The 24,683-nt window shown below is 36.8% G+C and overlaps 1 protein-coding gene across 3 annotated transcripts in view; it reads right to left on the bottom strand.

The window, feature by feature from the left end:
• Nucleotides 1-24,683, bottom strand: part of LOC117424180 (ankyrin repeat domain-containing protein 11-like) — a 94,766-nt gene that overhangs the window by 64,844 nt on the left and 5,239 nt on the right. For 2 of the 3 annotated variants that reach the window (XM_058992689.1, XM_034040308.3), the window contains exon 2: nucleotides 8,706-8,780. The exons of the other annotated variant lie outside the window; for it this stretch is intronic. The gene's annotated coding sequence lies outside the window, so the exon portion shown is untranslated. The remainder of the gene's footprint in view (nucleotides 1-8,705; nucleotides 8,781-24,683) is intronic. 3 annotated transcript variants of the gene reach the window in all.

The raw sequence follows: 24,683 nt of genomic DNA, 5'->3' as shown, positions 1-24,683 counted from the left end.
AAATTTTCTAAATCCTGTTGCTGTTTATTGGTGGGGAAAAGAAAAACGTTCAATTTCAATTTCACTGACCTTTCAAGAGCAGCTAGGAAACAGGAGCTGATGCTTAGAAGGAAATCTACTTCCTGTGTGGCATGTCTGGTATAACAGTATAATATTTACCATTATTATTATTATTATTATTATTATTATTATTATTATTATTTTTTTTTTTTTTTTTTTAAAGAAACACTGTTCAAACAATAATGCATAATCCATACTTAACTGCTTTTCCAGATGGGACCATCAAAACGAGACAAAAAAAAATAAAAAATGTAATTACAATTCCAAGCATGAACTCTTTTCAGCATACAAGTCAAAACTGATTCTGCGACTATTCCAGCAGGCCAGCTGTAGCGAATCAAAGCCAGGAGAGGAGATGGGGAAACAGAAAGCACCCACATGAAGAAGCATTGCTGTCGTTCTGAACCCAGTAATTGAGGAACACCTGGATCCGGTGCAACTCAAAACAGGTTTAACTGTTTCAGGTAATTAAGTATGGTTTTGGAAACCTTCAGGTAGAGCTGCAAGTATCCATTTGGATTACACTTCTGATGGAGTCTTTTCTTAACTGCAAACGTTGCATTTTAGTTCCCTTCAGACTTATGAAATGTGTCTTTTCTTTATTTTGTCTGTATTCAGTGTCAGTCTAAAACACTGACTTCTATGTTTGGTAAATCCTGATGAAGGTGCACGGCACCGAAAATTTGATTTTATTCATTCCGTTTTTAATCTTAATGTTGCACAAATAAAAGTTTGGTGAACAAATCCTGAATGCGGATGTATGTTGTACATATCCTCCTGTTATCCAGCACCTGATTCTAGCGAGTGGCACAAGGCACCTTGACTTTACTGAACAGCTCGCAGAGCAGCATGGCACAGCAGCATGGCATTGCATGGTCTGGGAGCCAGGAGATCCTGCTTTCTGAATCCTGGCTCAGCAGTTTAAAAAATAAAGAAGCATTTCACTCCAATTAATACTTACCTACTGCATGGCCTTTGTTTTACAAAAGTAAAGTAAGGCCTTCACAACATACAACCAAGGATAGGTGGTTGGTGCAAGCCAGGGCAATTCCCATATCAATGGCCATTAAAAACAGCCAAACTCAAATGATAAACTTGCCATATGCTCATCAGTGTACAATATCACATGACATTTTAAAATGTAATCCAAAATCTGGCCTATATGCAAATGAGAATTCAGTTTTACCGATTAAGATTCCTCAGCGGAAATGCTGAATGCAAAAAACAGACTATTTATTTATTACTTAATTTTAAAAAAACACAAGATCACCACTCCCATAAGCACAAAAGGTTCACTTCCAACCAAATTCATCCAGCAACTTGGCCTTCCCTGTGTGCTTTACTGGGATGAAGTTCTCTCTGACACAAAGTTAGAACTTGTAATCTGCAGTAGAAGTAAAAAGTCAGAATCGCATGATACAGAAAAAGGGCAAGCATGTAATTCTGAAATGCCTCGCACAAACAGTGCCCAACTTGCTGGAAATGTTGTGTAGTGTTTTTTATATAATTGTATATATTACATATTTTTCTGTTGCAACTTTCTGTTATGTGGAATGTAATAAACGAGAACCAAAATGGCGAGTTTTTCCCCCCTTCGTTTGACAACGCCATTTCCACGTTTTTTTTTTATTTGAGTGATTTAAGTGTTTAAAGTTAAATTTCAGGTTTTTGTTTGCTTGTTCGGCTACAAAAAGGCAGAAGTAAACCTCATGTTATTACTTTATGAAAACGTGTCTATGGCCACTGTTTACTGTGAAGAAACGGCAATGGCAAGAAATGAAAATGTAAAATTGGTGTCAACTTTATGTACTATTTATTTTGGGCATACACAAAACAACACTGAACTTTAACTGCTATTTGGAATAATTTGTTTTGTAGTTAATTCATTGGGGTAAAGTAAGACCTACACAACGTATTCTTCACTCCTGGGATATTTTTTTTTTACTTTATCATGTTACATAGTGTAAGGTCTTGCTGTAAAATAAATGCGCACACACACAGGGGCCACGCCCCCCTACCGCAATATAACTCTGCATGCATTTTGAGCAATATAATGGCTTTTATTACTAATTGAAAACGAACAAATCTCCAAACGAATATTTAAAATTATGAGCAAATATCCAAACAAGAAAAACGCACGAGACAACAAGATTTATTTATTTATTTTTCCTATGTTCATTCTGTTGCTAGAAAGACACTCGGGGTATATTTTTTAGAAAGCCACAGAAGTTTCTGAAAATTTAATTGCGGAAGTCTAGCACCTACACACAAACATTTTAAAAAGTGTTTACGTCCCACCCCCATCACTTCTGATTGGCTAGCTGTGGGAAAAGCTCATCTTCTATTGGTTACAAAGAAACCCAAAAATGGCTTCCGAGAGCCTCTGGCAATGCACAGACTAATCTTTTAAATTTAAGGTATTATTTACATTTTTTTGTAAATTAGCAAGCAAGTGATACTGCTTTCTTAATGCATGAACTTGACATTTAAATGCAGCAATTTAGTAAAGTTACAAAAACAAAAATACATCAGCCGCAAAGGTATTGGAGGCCTACAAAAAAAGTATTGTGCAATTTATAAAATTATTTCTGAGTCAACTTTGTGGTCAAGCGTGTACAGTACTGTGACAGAGAAAGAATGAATCCCCAGGGTTAGGTGGAAGTCGGCCATCTAGAAAGGGGACGGAGCTACGGTACACCAAGTCATGGACCCAGAAGGGAAGCGATGTGGCAACCGCGGATTGGAGAAACAGTTGCACTTGCTAACCAAGGGGGTGTGACTGACGGTACAAAAGGGGACGTAGCTAGGTGATCTGTTCCTTTGTATAGTTAAGCTGAACTGGAAGGAGTACTGTGAATTACTGTGCAGGTTTTGTTTGTTTTGTCAGGTCTAAAAATCTAGGCTACTTGTTTGTTATTAGATGGCTAACATGATCTTGAGCTGTCGCTAAAGGCCAGCACTAAACCCGGACAACACTGCACCACTGTACACGGATAAATTTTATTTCACCACAAGCACTACAGCACTCACTCTGGACCTGTGAACGTGTGTGTCTTTTACTGTTATTATTATTTACAAACTGTGTCTTATTATTTCGGGTCTGCAACCTGTTGTTTTGGACCAGTGCAATACACATTGCTGTGTATTGCCTGGGATTATTCTTTGTGGTTGCCAGACCAGGATTATAAAAATAAAACCTGTTTGGATCGTGAACTTTGTTGTCCGTCTTCTGTTTTATAATCACATCACCACTACACCTGCGCACTGCAAACCACTTTGCCACAAGTACTTTTTGGGATGTTTATAAAAAATGTGAAGTTTACTGTTTAAAAGTATTTCAAGACAAACTTTCCCTGACAAAAAATGGAAGGATATTGTTCCTTTAGATTTTAGTAAGGCTGTGGCGATGCTTCGATTTATCGATGTATCGTATCGTTTGACAACTATCGATAGTGAAGCCTGTGCGTCGTTTTTGTGTAAAGGGTTGAAGCAAAGAAAAGCTTTGATTTGTTATTAAATTTGGAATCAGCCATTGTGTATTTGCATTAAGCTTCTCTGCTCCCCTCAGGTCTGACTCACTGAATCTGCATGAGATTCAGCTCACCTTCTCCCCCCTGCCCCGCCCCCCTTGTGAGTGTTTACTGATGGGATGGGATTGGATTTGTGCTAGAATTACAAATACTGTATCGACCGAGCTACAATGCCTTTCGAAGTTTGACAATTGTTTTCTAAAGTAAGACGGCAAAAAAGAAAAGTAAAGAAAGTCATATTTGGGATACTCCGGTAACACAACTAATTTGCGTGACTATTTAGAGATGCAGAGGTCACGCTAGCCTTTAAAAATGTGCATTTGTAAAAAGCATACCATCTCAAAATCTGCGTTTTCAACCATAACATCTGAGTTTTTACATATCGTATCAATATAGTTACATTATTTTCCAGTGTAACTATTTCAGATTAACGAAGTTAACATGCAAAACAGTACACAGTATAAATAATGGTAGTACAACTAGACATAAAGACAAGCTTACCATGAAACGTTCTGTTTTGAAAAGCCCCTATTCACAACATAAAAATCAGTGTTGTAGAACATGTACCAATGTCTCTGCGGGTAGCTGTCAACATCATAACTATTTACAGTTTTGTTGTTTAAAAGTTCTTTACATGTTCCTTTTTGCACCCTAGACCAAAAATGACTTGTGCTCAAATCAAAGTCTTAATTCTCAGGAGCTTCCATTTAAATTGTCATAAGTTTTAGATGATTCTGACGTAAATGAGAGCGTTTGCTGATCTGCACTCTGACAGCTAAAACACGTTCTGCTGGTTCACGAGATACAGGTTTTGTAATTGCAATGGCTGCAAGTTTTGCGAAAGCAGGAAAGTTCAATAAAAACCCTGCAGGCCTCATCCATGGTCTTAAAACCATGATTTTTGAGCATGTGTTTTACTTGTCCAAACTCTTGGCTGAGAGTCAACAGGTAAGATGCTCCGATACAGATTAGTGAGTCGCTACCAGGGACGTGCGCAGTGCTACATGGGATACTAAAAGATATATTCTAAAGTAGAATATATCTTTTTTTTCTTTTTTACTGGATTTGAACAGAAGCGATATTAGTTATTTAATGGACATGCACAATCCATCTATTTGTGAAACTATTAAAACATGAAGATTGTCAAATATGTTTATAATGATAGAAATGAAATGCTTATATATGAGATTATCTGTACAATATTTTATTATTTTAAAATACATACTGTAAATCTCATGGCAATGTGTTTATGTATGTTACTTAAATTTACTAGCAAATGTAAATGTAAATGCAAACTGCACTGAAAGGAATTTCCTTAAAGTATGTCATATATTTGTTGAGGTGAAGTCACAGGGAACCTTTTGTGTATCTTGAAGAATTTTGTGAACCCATTTTGTGAACCCACAAGGCTAGATCCGCCCCTGTTAAATCACAAATTAATTGATTGTGTTCAATGTTAAATAAAACCAAAATCCTAAAAGTTATATTCTACTTTGTGTGTGTTTTGTGCGATGGGGAGGGGGAAAAGTAGATTTTTAAGAACAAGTAGTAGATTTTTCTAGCATTTTGTCCCTTGGAAACACACCCCTGTATATAGGAGTTCACTCACTGTACCCCCCCTCTCTCCTGTCCTGTCCCCTCCCCTTCCCCATCCCACAACAGCTAACAGCTAGGACAATTAGGTCACTGGTTAGCTTATGAATTGAATGTAATGGTCTTCTCTCATCGTTACAACACTGGCATGACCCAGTATTAAAAACAGAAAGACAGACAGACAGACAGAGCAACAGAGAGACAGAGAGAGAGACAGAGAGAGAGAGAGAGAGAGAGAGAGAGAGATTCATAAAGTGTATGTGCTGCAGCGGCTACATCGCAAAGTTTTATTTCCTGCTGCAAAGCGACAAACAAAACTTAAAATGTAGAGGTAGATATTAGGAAATATTACAGGAAATACAAAATAAAAGTTCACTTAATTCTATTCATCGTTTAAATTCAAAGGTTGTGGGCACGATAGTACACAATGAGGAACTAGAAATTAGAAGATTTAGGATTTAGACACTTCAGTAAAAGTGTAGGGACATGTATAAACACGGAACAAATCACTATACAATACTGTACAAAGCTTTTAGCGCGTCCTTTATGAACCCTCACCCACTTACTCTTTGCAATCACCACCCCCTCACATTTTTTCTTTAACATTCTCAACAGACTTCTCGCTGCAGATTTTGTTAAAAAGGGTTAATTGAATCCATGAAACATTCTCCATTATTCCAAAGCAGTTCTGCTTGATTGTATGCGCTCTCGTCTGCTCTGAGAACACTGTGTTCCGACCGCCTGGTGTTCATGTTACTATGCAGCGAGGTGCTTTTTTATTTTTTCATTATTTTTTTTATATATAATCTCTCATGGGAGGTCAGAATATTTGTAGATTCTGCCCATAAAATGCAATTCTAATTTTGCCGCACTCTGTTATTCATCATTCTTAATCTCACATCTACACATTCATTTACAAACCCAGCGCAACCGCCGAGCCTAAACAGCTATCAAAAGCGATTTCAAAATCACACTGCCACCACCGAGACAGCCTTGACCCCTCGGCGACTCCTCCTGATGAGCAATCTCAGAATGAAAGAGGGGTGGGGGGTTGGAGCATCTGTTGGTGGAAATGACCATTCTTTGCAGGTCCAGAGGCAAGCACAGATACCTGCCTCTTGTTGCTAGTATTTATTGTGATAGAGTGCATGAGCAGCTGCACTGCCTCTATGTTATACGAACGGTTCTACCACGTTTAATCTATACAGTTTCAGCGCTTGTCGCGTATCCAGGTTCAAGCACTAGGATTTCAACTCCATATGTGGGCAAGTAGCTTAAATAAATACTGGGATACTATTTTGCTCTTCAAAAAAATATATTACTATCAAGCCAAAAATGGCAACTTTATTACTGCATTCAAATAGTACAATGTAATCTTGAAATAAAAATAAATAAAATCTGGTAAACCTGCCAGTTCGTACACAAAATCAGAATGGACTGAATAGCACAGACAGTGTATTTACCACTGTCAACAGCATCAGCACTCAATTTCCAGTCACATGTCCCTTTGATTCCAGCTACCAACCATTCAATTGCACACATTGGTTTGAAAAGATTTTCTGCCTTTTCAACTGTAATCATTTATCGTGATGGCAGCACTGTATTGAGTCAGTTCATAGACCATGTATCAATAGAGTAAGTTAGAGTAGGGAGTGTTTTCTTGTTTGAGGGACAGAAAAGACCAACTTGGTAATCCAGATAGAACCGGATACAAAAACACAGGTTACCATTGAATGCCACACAAAGCAATGACATAGGAGGCATTAATGACAGAATTATTCATAGAACTCTGTTCAAAACAGAAAATATTTAGCAGATCTTTGTGCTGAAGACCTCAAACAGAAAAAGAAAATGAAAAGGGTATACTGCAATTAAAGTTCTAGTTCCAAAGGCTTCCGTTTATTTTCAGCATACATTTATAAACAAGCAACAATGTGGGGCAAATGAAACACACACAGACAATTTCACACCGGCACAGGTAGTAGATTAAACCCAGTTAAGCAGAAACAAGTAACTAAACATATTTAAACATTAATCCACACCAACAACTCGGCAATTCAGACTGAAGATGCTGGACTGTTTACACCTAATTATTATGCATTTTAGTTGTATTATTATTACATTATTAATAAATAGTCCCAAATGTAAGTATAACAAAAACAGGCAAAGAAACAAAAGACCTTTGGAACAAGAGAGACATGTCAAAACGTTGCCAATGCAAACTAGCCAGTAGTAGCCACATTTCAACTGTCTGTTTAATCTTGCTTGTTCTTAGAGGGAGGAAGGAAAGACAGACAGTTTAAAAAAAAACTTTTTTGGAACTATTTTTGTAATCGCGGCACAAGTGTCAAATACTGTGCCAGATTTCACGAGAACTGAATCGCATGCAGACAAGTAACACAATTCTAAATAAAACACCACAAGATTTAGCTCTGACCCAGTTTCTACAATATACCAAAACAAAATGTAAAGAGGACACTAGCTGGGCACCAGCCAGGCTTCTCCTGTGCCACACTATTACAGGACTTCTCCAAATGTACCGTAGCCTGTTCTTATGAGTGCAGTTATTCCTCACTGCCGACGTCCCCCTGGTGCATACAAACTGCAGACCCTTTCATACAGTAATGCAACAAAATCAGGACAACAGATTAAAAGTCAGTCTGATATAAAACAGAAATGTGAAACATTGAGATCCCGCAGACAAGTCTTAAATATAGTCTTCATACCTACATTATGCACTGCTTACTGATATGCTCAGCCTTAGATTGAGTAACACCAATAATTATTCTTTGTTGTTCTCATCTTAATTTGATCCAGTGGATAAATGTTTTTTAGGCAGCTTATGCTTATCAAACCTGTGTCATTATGCAGTCACAGTGAAAGTGAGTGAAAGTCCTGCCAGCCAAGCCTTTTTTTTTTTATGGATTATAAGTAAATGGACTAATATAAAACGTAACTGGCTTTTTCTGCCTTTAAAAAATTAGACCACCAGACATTTCTCAATAAATCTTAGAAAGCAGATTATATGCATCATTGTACATGTTTCATTGCGTTTGGCATATTCTGGTGCATACTGTAAAGTTATTGGTCTAAGAACAAATTAAAACCGGAAATACAAACACCTCAGCCATGTATTTAAAGCGTGCCCAGCTGTTTTAGACCAAAAACAACAACTTTTTCTATGGAAAAAAAAGACAAAATGCCAGCATGAGCAGCGTGTTTTTGAAGGAAGCTGTTTTGGATCAAAAACAACAACTTTTTCCATGGAAAAAAAAAAGACAAAATGCCAGCATGAGCAGCGTGTTTTTGAAGGAAGCTATAGTTAAATCACGCATCAGGCAAAATTCTGAATGCAACCAGTCTTGTCCATCAAAACATTCCATAGATACTCAAACACAAGAGTCAAATCATAATAAAAGAAACAAAACACCTTCATTTCAGCACAGAACTCCACATTTAATAATATTCCTAGTTCTCTTTAAAACAACAATGACAGCAAAAAAAGAAACAGTAAATATTTACCGATTCCATGGTTGTCTTCAGTGGGGCGAGTATTATATCCAACAAAATACCTGGAGTGGTGCGGTTATGAATATCCTGAAAATAAATTTTAAAAAAAGGAAAATGGGTCAGGGCAACATTACCTTCTCCTTTTTAATGCACTCTGCTACAACATCAATAAGCATTCTTCCCATTTCAGTTTTAACTTGCTGCCCTCATGCAGGCATGATTATACTGTGGGCACTGTTTATCTACAAACATTTTCCATATAGGCATGTGCCCCACACTCACTCTGCTTGAATTTAAACCCTTGATTTCTTTGTCTAAAACATGGTTTAGAATACAATGTCTGTCTAACAACCATAAAGGTTTCACAGGAACTCAAGCTGTGCCACAATGAGATTTCTCGTCAACATGCTTGCCCCCACCCTACAACCATTTCATGAAAATGTATCATTCATCCAAGAGGTGTTTTAAAAACATTTTCACTACAGACCCTACTGCTCAACTGAGGAAACGCAGTAGAAGAAAATACAATTAATCTTGCTTCAAATATATATATATATAATTTTTAGTGGATTTTAATTACATTTCAAAAAAAGCACCCAACATACCTACTGTTAGAACACTTTAAACCCTCAACAAAACAAAAACAAAAAAAAAAACAAAAAAAAAAAACACAGTATCATCAGATGCTAGGCCTATATCCTGGCAACACAATTTAAACTGTGGTATGACAGAATTTGTATTTTAAAAGCAGTCAGCTGTTGAAGACTGGATCTTGCCGATTAAGCTCTGTGTATAGTACAACACAAGTGCCTCTAGTTCATTAGGTTTGGTTGATATACAGCACTGGGTGATAACAGGGCACAGACTGAGCATAGTATGCTTTTCATTTCCTTTGCCTGCTTTGTTAACTACACTGCAGATAACAGACAGTATGGTAGGAAACAGTGTTTAAGTTTGCTCAGTAGGAAGATAATGTTCACAACAGCTGATTGACACAGTCAGAAAAACAATGCATGCATCTCTTAGGATATTGTTAGACTGAAAACACAAAAATAGAAAAACACCTTGGAAGCTCAATACACACTTCTAGTAAGGTAGAACATTTGATCACATGTATAATGAAGTTTATGTGTACACACACACACACACATCATACATACATACATACACATACATACATACATACATACATACATATAAACACACATGGTACTGCAAATGTTTAGAAATGCTAGAATACCATGGAATAAATGCACAGCAGAAAGGATTAAGGCCATGATTCTAAACTCAGTGTGTGTCTGGGGACAGATCAGATCACAACAGGGATACAGAAACTCTAACTGATCCATTAAGCCATTGTTCAGGATTCTGAAAGGTGCATCGAGGATGTGATCTTACCAAGAAAATACCCAAATTCTAAAGAAAACTGAATTATGTAAAATTCAGATTTTATTCATAAATGAGAAAAAAAAAAAATAGAAAGCAACCTTTTTAATCACACATTTGATCCCTCCAGAAGGTCTCGACAAATTATGGATGTAACAGTGTGCAACTTGTGTTAATTCATTTTTTACTTTTTTGTGGTCCTGTAGGGTTCCGAGTTGAACTAGACAATAAGTATAACCTTTATGCATAAAATATTTTATAACAATTTAATTTGTATACCTATTGGGATTTTGAAAATCAAAATACAGCTCTAGCTGCTATAGGTTGCATATCCGGTCCTAAATCCATCTCAACACTGCACAAAAATTCTCTCTTCTACATTAGATCAATAATTCAATGCTATGTATCTGTAAAATCTTTAAACAAATATAACACGGTTGAAAATGTGGCTTGTATTTTTTTTTTTGTATTGGCTTGTGAACAATCAAATATGGGTTTCTTTTAGAAAAATAATGCTATTTCATGCACAACACTTTGTTGTCCTAACATGACAGCAATGTCATGAGATTAGCCTCTAGCGACCTGTAAGTCTTGAGGTAAATTGAACAGGACTATTTATTTTAGGGTTTGGAATACTATGGCCTGGAGCAAACTCCACCTTGCAGTTAAGTATCCTTGAATGATACAGAAGCACCGTGTATCTACAGATCCAATCTCCTATGTTGCTGGAGCACTTAAATTGTGCCACTTAACGACCTCTCAAAATCCCAATTATTGCCTGGCTCCTCTCTACCGGCAGTAGGCATTTCAGTATTCAATCAAACGAAAACCCTAACTTCTGAAGTTCATGTGGTTTAAACCAGCTATACTAATTTAACACAAAAATAATTCGGCCCATCTTGCTCATTTGGTTGTTAGTAGCTTATTGATCCCAGAATCTCATCAAGCAGCTTCTTGAAGGATCCCAGGGTTGTCAGCTTCAACAACATTACTGGGGAGTTGGTTCCAGACAATTCTCTGTGTAAAAAAAGTGCCAACATGGCTACACTTAAGCACGCCGTTCTTGCCATCCCAGTTCCAGTATGTAGATGTATAAAAGTATCTTTTGCTCCATCAACTTCCTGCCCATCTCCATCATAAACACATAAAACAACAATAAAAACAAGCCCATTTTGGTAAATCTGAAGTTGTATTGTATTGCCTAAGCAGTATTTGTAATTATTTTTATTCCAAATTTTTGTGCAAGTTACAGAGCGGCACGCAAGAGATAAAAATATTTTCAACTTTTGCCGCACCGCGTCGTGACGTGACGTAACCTACCAACAGCCAATCAGGGAAAAGTAGGAGGTTCCTTTGCGAGGAAGAAATAAAAACATAAAATGGAGGAAAAGCTGTTGCTTTAATTTCAGATTTCCCGACATAGTATAATAAATAGTTACTGAGATATTAATAAAAAAGCTGCAGCATGGAGGTCTGTGGGTGTACAAATGGGATTACCGAGTGAATATTAAATATACATAATTACGTAAATGAGAATATATTTTTTGTGTTAAATAATTATGCACCTGCTACTATAACGTAAGCATTTTTTTCTTTTGATAAATTAACTGCAGACAAACTTTTAAAAGAAAGCAAAACTTTTTATTTGGTGTACATATTATATTTTAACAGTTGTTAACAAAATTAATAAAAAAGGAGGGGGGTGATTGTGGTGGTGTGGGGGTTACAATTAGGTTTTATAAAAAAATTTAGATTGTTTCGCTCCTCAGTTTTGTCTTTTGTCGGTGTCTTCAGTTCTGTCAAGAGTTTTATTTTCCCCCTGGCATTTACTGTTTGTTGACGTAACAACGGACCGGCCACTGACTTTACCCTGCCGCGTTTGGTGTGAACAGTACTGCAGCGCGGCGCACAAGCAGGCGGCATGCACACCGCGTCCGGTGTGAATGCCCCTTTATTCACACTCATTTTCAATACCTTACCTAAGGTAACATTATAGTCCAAGATTAGTTCTAATCTGTGTCTAGGAAACAAGCCATATGTGTTTCTATTACCATCTGTGTTTATAAATAAATCACATTTCCTTGATTGAGGATGATGTGCTTTTCTCTAGTGTTTATTTTTTAATTGTATTTATATTTACATTGAAACCATTAGTTATTTATGTTTATAATTTTATTTTTTGTATATTGATTAATACATGCAGGCTATCTAAGATTTTGCTCAACATTTTAGCCAAGATATGTTTAAGTGACCAGTTAAATGTGTATACTCCTCGCTTTCACAGGATGTTTGCACAGCATTGACCTTGAAATGGAAACTTTGCAAAGCTCTGCGTTGTGTGTTATGTAGTTTTCAAAGCTTTGAACAGCAGTTTAAGATTCTGCTGTTTAGTGTTCATATTTTCCACCAATCAAAGGGGAAAAGAAAGCCTGCATAGACTGTAGGGAGATTCCAAAGTATTCGGCTTGTTCTAGAGTAGACTGCACATTTATACCATTTTTGTAGTGTTCTTGTCTAATTTTTGGTATTGTATACATGGACCTATATCTTCAAAGTAAATATGCAGCAGTGAAAAATAACTTTGTCTTGTCTATAGTCAAAGCCATTAAGACACTTCACCCTGTGGAGGAAAGGTAAATGATTGTTTGGAGGGTATGCAGGTATGATTGTCTTGAAAGCAGTTTGACTTGGAGATGGGGCCTTGTTATCACTGACTGGATAACAAATTTCCCAGCAACACTCTGGATTCATTCATGGCGATACGACTAATCCTGCTGCCAAGGTGAGATACATTAAAATATGTGTTTGTGTTAATTCTACAAAGCACTGATGATTTTAAATCACCAATATATGTTTTTTTTTTTTTTGTTCTTCAGATTTTTACATTGATTTTAATTGTGTTTGATCATTTCCTGTCCAAAAAGTATTCTGTATCGAAGTGTTTTCTCTTGGCTCTAACCAAGAATAATATAATACAACTGTGTACCAAATGTGAAGTCAAAATCTCACTTGGTCATTATCTGGAAAGCCTGAATGTTGCTGTACCCAGAGGTCGCGTTAACGCAAAAATTTGCGGCCTAGACCCAAAATAAATCTATTGGGACGGAAAAATATTTTGTCTTGCGTTCACAGGACGCACAGAATGGGAAAGGGACACAGACATGCATACTCATACATGCATACTGGTAATCTAAATACACTGCAGCAAAATGAGCGTGAAATACTTTTAGACGTTTCTGGTGCCAGACCAGTGTCTGTGACAATAAATATGGCGAAGCAGTTGTCAATCAGAAGTTTTTGTGCTAAGCAGTCAGCATCTTCTGACTGTACAAGTACAGTAGTCTCTGCAGAACACCTCCTAAGACAACACTTCGCCTAAGGAAACACACTTTGGGTGAAACTGATTTTTCCCCCATTGTAAATGCTCTGGCTACAGGAACAGGAACTTAGCTTAAAAGAACACCTACTTGACACAGCTAGCAATTTGTTCACAAAGGACACAGTACTGTTCTGTAACCTGAGAACTCATTATCATCAAACTTAAATTAAAATGGTTTATTCAGTCTTTTCAAAAGCGACTTGTCATCACGAGTGCGTCTTGAGGCACACCGATTGGTTTATTAAATCTTTCCAGAACCGCCGTCATATCATTGAATCATTTTGTATTTTGATTTCAGTGCACCTCATCACTACAAAATGGCATGTAAACAAAATGTTGAAATGCGACGCTGTTTCTCTTGCTACAAGAAGTTGGAAATTGTTTGAGCTCTTGAAAAAAACCTGAACCAGTCACAAGTCGCCGAGCAATTTGATGTTTCCCGTTCTGATGAGTTGCTTCACCAGTCTGTTAAATAATGTGCATGTCTATATTGCTGCTGTTTTTTTTTGTTTTTTTTTAACATGTGTAGGGGTGGTGTGTCAAGTTAGTTTATTAACGTTAGTTTGTCTGTTACTTTATTATTATAGTTTATTAACATACACATACTTCTTCAGCTCATTTCATATGTTGATGCACGTGCACCTTGACAAGTAATACATATTTATTTATTGATTCATTATGTCTGGTGGTCAATGCCGTCTTACATTACACTTCGGTTGCTTCCCGAGCCAGAGACTATTGTACTAATGTGACCAAAGCAGTTGCAAGCAGGAGTAATGCAGAAAAACACCACACAAAAAATACGTTCTTGTTTATCGAGAAGGCAAGATGTACTAGTGTGTGTGAAAAAGCTGCAGGGCAAAAAAAGCACACAGATGTACAGATTTTCAAGAATCTTCGCTTAAGACACAGACACAGCGATGCTGTTGCTGTTATTGAATGCATAAAAAGATGAAAACACACGTAGATGAAGGCAACAAACACTGCTTAAAATCCCATTTCGTTGCCATGGGAACGGTCTACTGTTAGTATATACTAGCATGAAGAAAAGTATGTCTGTATTCATATGTATATCTATACACAGACAGATTAAACTATGATATTGCATAGAGTTTAAATGTTCATAGGAATGTACCAAAATGCACATCCCTGGAGTTTATTAGCCTTTGTGTTAACAACTGATCGTTTAGTATCCAATGGATGGGATGCAACATTTTGGGCATGCGTGTTTCAGGAACGCATGAACAGAAAAACTAGCGCAACCTCTGTGTACCCCTTCATTTGGTTATGTGCTTTACTGGCCGCCTTTAACACCAGTCCAGTTAAAGAATTCCCCACAGCACCCAACATATTCTTTTAGGAAACTGCTGCACATCCTCCAATGTGTGTTGGTGATTATCGCAGTTGGATCCAAATACAAAAAAAGCAATGTCTTCGAACTTATTCATGGAATTGGTTTTGCAAATTAGCCATTACAGACAAAACATGGTGTTATGTGTCCTCCATATTAGCCAGGACCTGCCCCTCAACCACACTTCAGTCATACACAAAGAAATGTTGAGATTGTACAAAGAACACAAGCACTATTTACTGTAGGAAAGATAAGACTAATAAGTATTTGATTGCTAAATAAGCAATTTTGTGCTTGTGGTAAAGTGGGCTTTTCAGATTCACAAGGTAAAATTAGGTGAAGCTGTATCAATTTAGTGGCAATATACCATTCTATTTGTTTAATGGGTTATCTCTGCATCAGTCTCTTCTCTCTTTTAGAAAAAACAATGAATTTTTCCTTAACTTTTAACATTTAAATCAGATTACATTCAGGTGTTATTAATTATTTTTGCAAAGGGCTTAATTGTTATAATTATTGCTGTAAGTACCTTAATTGTGTGCTCTTTAAATAAGACAATTCGTTCCAGAGAAGGGGTGTGTGTTTTGAGGAAGAGGTTTTTTTGAAGGACCAGTGTTTGAAGGGGTACTATACTGTATGGTCTGCAAAGAGACATGAAAGCATTACTCTTTTGGTTTGTTAGGATCAGAATCTTCCAGTCTCCAGCCTAAAAGTACCCAGTTAACTAAAATCCTGACCAAATGAAAACTATCTATACGGAATACAACCACTTTTTTTATCCTGAGAGCAGCGACAGCAACTAATCCACTTATTTTTTTCAAAACTTCACCTTTGTCTTCAACCCTGGCTGGAAACTCCAAGCAAGACAGGACCGAGGAAGAGCTGGGTGAGATCACCAAGCAGGGAGGGATACTGTTATTTTTGTTGCTGGATTGGCTGTGCTGTTACTGACTGTTTGGGTTTTATTATCATTACTTACTTACTTACTTACTTACTTACTTACTCAGGCTTAAACGAGCACCTCGTACAAAAGACTCTTGTGTTTATACTGTTCTGGCGCCTATTTGCATTGTCATGATATGGACTTAATACAACAGCTCGGGACTTTCTGATTATTTATTTTGTTTTCTGGACGTTTTTTTCTTTAAGGAGTGCATTTGACTTGGTGGACTAAAATGTGGACACTGGTCTGCATTGGTGCAACACTATCTGGTTTAAACGTATGCCTTGGTAGATACTTTGATCTGAGCAATACTGTCTATATTAAGCTGTACATTACTAAAAGCTTTGATCTGTACTATATTGTACGGTTTAAACATGTGCATTGGTGAACACTTTGATCTGTGCAAATGCTGTCTGGTTCAAATATTTGCTTACTCAATGCTTGATATTTTGTTTATAGTGATTGTAATATTCACTGCAAATTCAATATCATCTACTATTTGAATTCTTATGTTGTCATTCAATTTGATTTCCTTCTTATTATTTATATGTGTTGCAAACGATCCTGCATTGCCCAGTAATTTTCTTGGTTCTGTTGTGCAATCCTACTGCCTTGGATTTGTATTTTTTCAGGGTAGTTTATTTATATTTCCGTCACAAAATACTAGTTATTTGACTTTGCTTAAGGGTTGTGTTTGTTACACAGTATTACTTGCATATAGTTTAGAACAGTTTTTCTGTTAATGCAATTGCTGCTTTTGTTTCTGGAAACGTATCCAAACCCACACAGATGACACACAGATTTGCAGGAAGAAAAATCTTACATAAAACCGACGTCAAGGATTTTTTTTTCTTTTTTGCAAGAGAACAACAAATGCAATAAAAGTGCATAAAGCATATTTTTATAGATTGATACCATACCGATGTTAACTAACAAAGTATTAACCCATTTCAATAAAATAAATTTGCAGCAACCCACTGCAATTTTTTTTTTTTTAAAAAGGATACCAAGGATCACGGGGAAGTAGGGTCTCCTGTACTAGCAGCTTGTCTTTCCTGTTAAACTCATTCACTTGGGAGACTCCTGTGGCTTCATACAGCAAAGGACAGATTAGAATGAGAATTTATTATGCCAGTAGATATTTGTATAGATGAGCTTTTGCCCTACATATATCCTTGATATAGGGGGTTTTGAGCCCTTTAAAATCTTTAGAATAAATGGATATTAACCTGCAATTATCTTACTATGTTTTTGGGTGGCATGACTAATACAGTAAAAATATCAGAACAAAACTTTTTCAAAAATCAGGAAAACATTTTATTTCACCAGACAAAGGATGTATGATAATCAAGATAGTGCAGTAAACAATCTAAAATGCTGCCTGATTCAGCTAAACACACCAAATATCAGTTTTGCTGTGCGTCTGTCAATCTGACTGCAGTACATTATGCATCACTGCTATTTCCAAGCAGATAAACAAAACCTAATCCATCTGTAGTCTCTGAATACCATTACTCTACACCAGCTATAAAAAAGACACTTACACAAAGCACATATACCAATTAAATCGATGCCTCTATTATTGATCATCTGTCCTTACATTTCCAGAGCTTCGATTACATATTGGTGAACTGATGCATCAAATTAGAACCCAATTTGAAGTCTCCTTTTGCCTGTTTGCATTAAAACCTTGAGTGTGTGAGAGTGCGTTTCTTTTAGTGCTAGTACGGTAGATTAGCACGTTGCTAGGATACCCACTTTAGGACTCTACATTCCTGCTGGACAAGCCAAATCAGAAGTAGACCTATGTATTCACGTTTTCTTGATTTAATTAAGGCAATACTTATTTTTTTTTTGTTTTAAGTCTATTAAATCTACTGATTTTACCTTTTGTTTCAAAGCATGTTTGGATTATATGCCAGTATTATATAAATAAGCTGAATTTAGTATGATAGTTAAATTAGTCAAGATGTGCAAGTTTAATTCAAATGTTTTGCTTTATTATTATTACAATTTTAAAGGGACATCTGATGTGGACGCACGCATATACTTTTCAGTTGTTAAATAAAATATTTTATTTATTTTTTATAACTGGGTAGTGTTATAATTTGAATATAAGTTGTGACTTTGTTTAACTATTATGCACAAGTCTGTTTTTAGTTATTGGATCTTCTGTTAAAAAACTAATGTTTGTTCTTTATTTTGAAAAATAAAACATCAATCATCGATTATCGTTGATAAATGCCTATACGATAAATCAAATACAAAATGAAGGTGCCGTTTGCACCACTAGTAAACACCAACAAAGCCACATCTAATGACATCACAGCTCCGAGACAAATATATCAATTTATCTGATCACTTTGTAGATAATAGTGTCTGTATTAGTTTGTATGATCATGGAGGGAAAAAATATTCAACTGCGTGTTTTGTGTTTGTGTTTGTTCACTGTGCACATAAATGTATCATTTGTTTTTATCACACAATATTAAATACAAAAAAATATTTATGCTTTTTAAAACTAAGAATGGGTAGCAGAAATTCCTGCTTTGCTCAGACCTCATTGACGAGACTATAGGAAATATAGGACAGCCATTTGACATGGCAAACTAATCGCTTGCTTATGTTTAAAATACATTGAGGCAATAGTGGCAAAAATGAGAGAAGAGGAGGTTCCACAAGACAGTTAAACCAGGAACGTCTTGTAAAGAGCTTAGCACATGATCTAAAAACATTTAAACGCTAACAGAGTAAGCCGAATCTCTCCAATAAGGACAGGCTCATGAGGAGAGTCATGCTGATCAGAGACAATGTGATAGCCGATAATAGCACTGTATTGCACCAATTAACCTACTGTATGATACTTTAGCATTTAGTTTTGGGTAAGTGGTGGTTACAGCACACAGATATTCCAATGGACTGGATTTTATTTATTTCCCCCCCGAAGTAGAAAACTGCAAAGTTCAAAGCATAGTTTTTTTTACATTACATTTCGTGCAACGCAACCAATTCTATGTCTGTGCAGAATTCTCTGTGTTGTGTTGCTAGATGTTTCGAAAAACAAAATGCTAGCATATACAAAAGAAATAGAAAAAAGTCAAGGGCCTGTCTGAGTAATATAAAAACAAAGAAATAATATTAACACAACTGAATGTCAGGTCGGAAGAATATTCCAAGCCAGACGATTCAGCTGCAGGCAGTTTGTGACATTGAAATTCTCATTGGGGCTGGGTCAGTCCATGCCCGCCCCCCTGGCCCAGTAAAGGTGGATTCTGGGTCAATAAATGTTCCGTAACAACCTCACATTACTCGTCTTGTTTGCCAGCGAGTTGCTTTACAAACTAGGGTTTACATTAAAGTAAACCCCTCACCTTTTATAGAAATGCATTGAATCATCATGAAACCGGTTTTCAGCTTTCCCACAATGATATTACTTTCAATATATTGTTTGCAGCATTAGAAACGTTTTTCTGGACACAATAAAATGATTTTAAAGGACCTTTACCAATATAAATGTGCAATGATTTCTGGGCATGTGAATAGAATATTACTGGAGTTCAATTAAACTTATTTCTGTTCCCTGGTAGTTTTTATACTAACCTTCACAAACAGCTCATTTGCCTATGCTGTTAACAGCTGGGTAACTGATGGAAATGGTGAGTTCTTCAGCTTTATTAAAAAGCAAACAAAAAAAAGCCTTCCTCAGGAAATAAAACCCAAGAAGCCAAGGGTGCTGTATTAACAGAGATACAACATAATAAAGGAAGGATTAGATACAGTCAAAAGGAGAGAAGAGATTTGTCAAATCTGAGTTGCTCTGGGAAAAATGTGACGAGAAGACAAATTACAGTACTTGCGAGTAAGGCTACGATTTTGTCACAGAGGTCACGGAAATCATAAATTTAGAAAGTCAGTGAAATCATAGAATACTGTGTACCAATAATACAAAGTGTATGTTCTTGTGACAGAGAGAATGATTCTTGGTGATAAATCTCCCTCCCGACCTGTGAGGGCGCTGTGTAAAGGGAACAGAGTGCCGTGGACTGGATGGCCAGACAATTCCTAGGGTTAGACGGGAGTCGACCATCTAGAAAGGGGGCGGAGCTACGGTACACTAAATCATCGACCTGGAAGGGAAACGACGTGGCAGCTGCGGATTGGAGGAGCGGTTGCACTCGTTAACCAAGGGGTCCTGATTGACAGTAAAAAAGTGGACGTAGTGATCTGTTCCTTTGAATGGTTAATGCTGAACCGGAAGGAAAACCTGTATTGTTATCGTGAGTGTTTTGTTTGTTTTTGTCTAAAAATTGCTTGTTTGTTGTTATTAGACAACTAACACGATCCGGAGCTGTCGCCAAAGGCCAGCACTTACCCGGACATCATGGCACTGTTCACGATTAACTGTATTTACACCACGAGCACTATACCACTCACTGTGGACTTGTGTTTGTGTTACGTGTGGGAGTTTAAGATCGGGACTATTATTACGGGACCAACCCGTGGATTAAAACTGAGCAACACAAGCCGCTGTATTGCCTGTTCTCATTATTTACTGTGTTTTGTCATCAGACTTTGGAATATAAAAATAAAACATCATTGCACCTGGATTATCATTGTCTGTTTATTAATCACTGCAGCACTCCTGCACCTGCACACTGGTAACCACTTTGCCACAGTTCTACACAGCAGAAACCTAAAGTCACATGACCTCAATAGGGCAGTCATATTAAGTTGACGTCAAGCTCAACACCACATTTAAGGCTTTGTAAATTACAATTACAAAAGGGTTTTTTTTTTTTTGCATCATACTGTAGGAAAGGTACGGCTACCAGCAGTACCTCTTCCACAAAACCACAGGGCCTTTTACCATTGTTTTTGTGACCAGCAAAAAGATATATTGGTCAGCAATTGGTTTAAAAAAACAATTATAGGGGACTTTCTGTTCTGTTAGAGATGTGCTAGATGCGTGGTGTAGTAGCTCCCACTTAAGTTATTTTTTTACAACAGAACCAGTATTTTTTATTTTTTTTTTAAACTAGCTACACATTTAGATTTTGTTTATAAAACATACGTGACACAGGCCAGAATGTCTAATCTTAAGAACAAAAAGCCTCAACAGGTGGAAGACGGCGTATTTAATACAGTGAGGGCCAATCAGCCTGCCTCCGCCAAGGAGACAACTGCGGCCGCGGATATTACCGCATCCCTCACTCTACAGACGCTGTGAGAAGAATTGGCAGCCTCTCTTTCCTAATTTTGCCAGGAATATTTCGACAACAAAAATATCAACCGGTCTAGGTAAGCTGCGTTGTCCTCCAGCGCTGTAGCTCTGGGTGGCTGCATGGTGAGTCTGCAGTGTGAAAAAAAAAAAGCAGTCGACTGACGGCACACGCTTCGGAGGACAGCGTGTAATCGTCTTCGTCGCTTCCGACTTAGCGAGGGGTGGTAGCAGTGAGCTATGCTGAACAAAATTAATTGGACACTAAAATTGGGGAGAAAACAACAAAAAAATAATAAATTAAAATTGTCCTTCCATCCCATGGATAGCAACACAGGAACGACAAAGTACAGCCCCCTCTGCCAATATTGATATAAAAATATGAGACTACACAATAAAACCCTTTAAGCCATACTGATTTTGTAGAGAAGTCATTGCATCATAGGAGCCCTGGAAGCATATGTGTCCACAGCTTCTCCTTCAACAACCAAAGTCCCTGCAATTTGTATTTTTCATCTCATTGAAAACCTGTCTGCCCTAGACAAGTGGATATGCATGAAATAATGATGCCAATGGAAAAGGCTACAAATTAGTGTGAAGTAGCAGCAGCAGCCGCCGCCATGGTTGCACAACACTATTAAAATATTGGCAGTGAAATTGCATTATTCAGTGAAGTGTTAGTTTGTCCACCTCCCCCCAAAAAAAATCATGCACAATAAAGAAACACACACAATTTTCAAGCAGCAGCTAAACGATCTAGGCATAAGAACTAAACAAATACAGAATAATTTAACAGCAACAACGAATATCACACTGTGTGCAACTTATTACAGACTTTGTAAATGTACTTCACAAAAAATTAAAAAACTTGACTCCATACACTCTGCAAACTACCGTAAGTGGTTTCCCCGCTTCCAGTTACATGATGCCCTAGTTTCCCTTACTCAATGCAATATTCTTCCAACTGTTACACCGTGCTAACAAAGGGTTTTTACTGAGGTCTACGAAATGCAACACAGCTGTTTTTAAAAAAAAGAAAGAAAGAAAAGGAAGACCAACACAAAGCAAGATACTGCTCATTTCACCCCTAAGTAACTTCTGGAAAGCTAAGTCTTACACAGGAGGGTAGTTGTGATGCAAGGAAAGTTTGTACTAGTGGTAGTGCTTTTAAACCCTATCACACAATTAAAAAGGCCATTTTCTGGTATGGTACACTTCCACTAGAAACTACTGACCCAAAATGCACTAGTTACTGCAAGCCAGAAATACTGAGATTTCATCTGAGCAATGACAGCACCTATCCCACTATAAGCACAATGTGGCAGCTTAGCTCAGGAAAAATAAATGTTCTGCCATTTCCTTTACTGCCTGTCATAAGCATACCATTAAGAAAAATAAGATCACAAAAACATTTTGCTTTTACAATATAGTATACATATATGTTATAATATATATACTTGTACAACAGATAAAACAAATAGTCAATGTGATATTTATAAAACAATCAACCCATCTTCTACCAAAGGTATAGATTCTTATATTTTCCGTCGAATCTACTGTGTTGACGCCGACATGCTGTTGTGCAAAATGCCAACGTGTGACCTTTGACAGAGTAAAAGGGAATCGCAATTATTTCATGCTCATTGTATTGTGTTTTGCACCTCAGTACTGCTAGGCACACCAGCTCACTTATTCACCTCTAAACCACCACCGACAAAGATGTGGCTACAGCAACTCAACTTTTCGTTTTAAAGCAACAAGCTGCAGAACATTGTTTCCACAAGTCCTGGAACCAGAGCAGACTAGCTACATTGTGCTGAGACTAAACACAGCAAGCCGGTTGTTACTTTCAGCTTTCCAACTTAAACTATCAAATCAAATAATCTGAATCTTATGGACAGCCTTGATGAAACTAGAGGTTACCCCTGGACCGGCAGACAGGTGCATGACTAGAGATGAGAAATCGCATCTCCAGAGAGGGTCACACGATTGAAGTATGAACCAGTCCTTATTTAGAGGGTCTGCCAGCTGATCTGAAATCATATTTTCCACTAAACCATGCACGGTATTAATGTTAATAGAATTTTGTACACTCCGAAAGTTAATAGAATTTTGTACAAGGAGAAAAGGGCTCGGTCAGCCCAGAAATTTTCACAAAGAAAAACAGCTTCCATACAAGACAGCAGACATCAGATGCAAGTTTTATTTATTTATTTATTTTTTTTTTTAATATACATTTAAAAACAACAGGGCATCATGTAATAAAAACAAAAACATAATGCAAAGTGTCAGTCACAGGGGAGTGCAACATCCAAGGATTTGAACTAGGAAGTCAATTGAGACTCACTTAATTACATTTTTCTCTTAAGTAATTCATGATGGTCTTCCAGCACACAGAAAATGGTGCTATAGATCACATACCATTCTTCATTTTCAATGCAGAACAATTGGCATGGCCACAGAGCTTCTGCAAAAAGGGGTAGTGATGCAATCGGCACTGTAATTTCTTATTCGAATATCGTATCGGCATTTATCAACGATAAATCGATGCATTTAACGTTTTTTTTAACAGAAGATCTAATTAAAAACACTGTTGTGCATAACATTTAAACAAAAAGGCACAACTTATATTCAAATTCGAACACTTATAAAAAAGAAGCTATCCATTCTTAGTTTTAAAAAGAATAAATATTTGTTTGTATTTAATACTTTGTGATAAAAACAAAATGATACATTTGGGCACAGTGAACAAACACAAAACACGCAGTTGAATATTTTTCCCCCTATGATCATACAAACCAATAGAAATAAAACCACAGACACCGACTATGATCTACAAAGTGATCAGATAAATTCATGTATTTGTCTACGAGCTGCGTTTCCATTAAATGTGGCTTTGTTGGTGTTTACTAGTGGTGCAATCGGCACCTTAACTTTAACAGAAGATCCAATAACTAAAAACAGCATTGTGCATGACTTGTATTCAAATTAGAACACTTCTGATTATACAAAAAGAAATACAAAAGGACTTGAGTTAACAACTGAAAAGAATATGCGTGTGTCCACATTAGCTGTCCCTGTAACATTGTAATAATAATAATAATAATAATAATAATAAAGCAAAGCATTTGAATTAATCTCACAAATCCTCTAATTTAATTATGGTACTAAATTCAGCTTCTTTTTATATAATATTGGCATATAATCCAAACACAACATGCTTTGAAAAAAAAAAAAAGAATTGCCTTAATTTTTAAATCAAGAAAATTTAAATCAAGGTCCACTTCTGATTTGGCTTGTCCAACACCAATGTAGAGGCCTAAAGTGGGTATCCTAGCAACACGCTAATCTGCCGTACTAGCACTAAAAGAAGCGCACTCTAACACACTCAGGGTTTTAATACACACAGGCAACAGGAGACTTCAAACTGGGTTCTAATTTGATGCATCAATTCACCAAAACGTATTCGAAGCTCTGGAGATTTAAGGACAGATGATCAATAACCAATGCATCGATTAATTGTTGAACCCCTAAAAAAGGGGCCTGGTTTATTCAGGACTCTGCGTTCTGCTCTAGCAAGCAACAGCTATTTGAACCCCTATTAATCTTTGATGCTGTTCCTACTTGCAGACAAAGCCTTAATTGCCACTGGGTAGCTACAAAAATATCTATTAAAACTATTATGGTGGATCCCAATTGCTTATCATTGGCAA

Source organism: Acipenser ruthenus, chromosome 19, assembly GCF_902713425.1.
Source record: "Acipenser ruthenus chromosome 19, fAciRut3.2 maternal haplotype, whole genome shotgun sequence".
NCBI lineage: Eukaryota > Metazoa > Chordata > Actinopteri > Acipenseriformes > Acipenseridae > Acipenser > Acipenser ruthenus.
Note: the sequence above shows the minus strand (reverse complement) of the source record. Positions and strands in the feature narration are given on the sequence as shown.